Source organism: Mus pahari, chromosome X, assembly GCF_900095145.1.
Source record: "Mus pahari chromosome X, PAHARI_EIJ_v1.1, whole genome shotgun sequence".
Taxonomy (NCBI): Eukaryota; Metazoa; Chordata; class Mammalia; order Rodentia; family Muridae; genus Mus; species Mus pahari.
The window spans coordinates 6,280,218-6,281,790 of NC_034613.1; the positions used below are offsets into that span (position 1 = coordinate 6,280,218).

At 35.6% G+C, this 1,573-nt stretch overlaps 1 protein-coding gene across 11 annotated transcripts in view; it reads left to right on the forward strand.

Moving 5' to 3' along the window:
• The window catches only part of Usp9x (ubiquitin specific peptidase 9 X-linked), a 132,066-nt gene that overhangs the window by 56,357 nt on the left and 74,136 nt on the right, over positions 1-1,573 (forward strand). The window lies entirely within an intron of this gene.

Here is a 1,573-nt window from a genome sequence, read left to right on the forward strand (position 1 = left end):
GAACTCAGAAATCCGCCTGCCTCTGCCTCCCAAGTGCTGGGATTAAAGGCGTGCACCACCACGCCCAGCTCTCTAGTCAGTGCTCTTAACTGCTGAGCCATCTCACCAGCCCAAAGTGAATGTTTTAAGAAAAGTAAATGCAGGTTTTCAGTAGCAAAATACTTAAGTGCTGGAATCAACATTTTCTGTTTTTTTCAGATGTCTTACTTTCTTACATTATCAGTCTTCAATAAAATGAATTAAGCTTGGTGTCAATCCTGGGAGAAACCATTGTATAATTTAGTGTAGCCTATAGGACCAAGTAAATTATAATTCTATTTTGTATGCCATATACATAAAATCACTGTCATTCTAAAATATTTTTAGAGTATGTACTGAAGTATTATTATTACTGGTATTTAAATTTCACCTTTTTACCATACTAGCTTTATGACTAGGTAAATTACATAATTTCTAATCCTGTTTCTTCATTTATATGACAGGAATACCAGTAATGGAACTTCATAGCATTGTTTAAGATCAAGTTAAATAAGGGGGAATGGGAAGATGGGGATTAACACCAGATTGAGGCTTTCCCTTCTAAGGGAAATGGGGCGGGGTAGACTTATGTGAGGAGGTACTAGAAGGAGAGAAAGGGCTGATGTTGCATTGTAAAGTGAATAAATAATTTAATAATAATAAAAATATCTTAGCATAGATACTGGTGTCAGTATTTGCTTACCCTAAAGCTCTTAAGGCAATATTGTATTATCATTCAATTTACATAAGTTGTGATTCCTGTTCCCCCATTAGAAGATTTTAGTAAGAAGACTTTACTAGTTAAAAAAAAAACCTTGATTTTGTAAGCAAGTTTTCTATATAGATCAGTCTTTTGTTTTTGTTTTTCTGAGGAACTCTACATAGCTCTAGCTGTCTTGGAACTCACTATGTAGGCCAGGTTGGCATTGAGCTTGCAGAGATTCTCCTGCCTCTGCCTCAAAAGTACTGGCATTAAAGATGTATGCCATTATGCCAAGCTTAGATTGTTTTTGCTTTTGTTTTTCGAGACAGGGTTTCTCTGTATAGCCTTGGCTGTCCTGGAACTCACTTTGTAGACCAGGCTGGCCTCGAACTCAGAAAGAGATTTTTTTTTCTTATTTGTTTGTGTTTGTTTTTAGTCTTTTGGTCAGTTTTGTGCACTTCATCTAGAGTGCCAACTTTATTTAGATGCAGTTGTTTTCATCTCCTGAAATTCATTTCAGTCTTTTCTAATAGACCCAGTTTTATACTTTGAAGAATTAAATTGAATAACACGAAGAGTAATAAGATTTGTCATAATGTAACTCCTACCATGGTGTTATCCCTAAACTAATTGAAGTTGTGTATACACTAGTAACAGACATATGCTGCTTACAGAGGTACACGTTTTTGTAGTGTTTGGGTAAATTTTATTTTATTTTTTTAAAGATGTATTTATTTATTGTATGTAAGTACACTGTAGCTGTCTTCAGACACTCCAGAAGAGGTAGTCAGATCTTGTTACGGATGGTTGTGAGCCACCATGTGGTTGCTGGGATTTGAACTCTGGACCTTC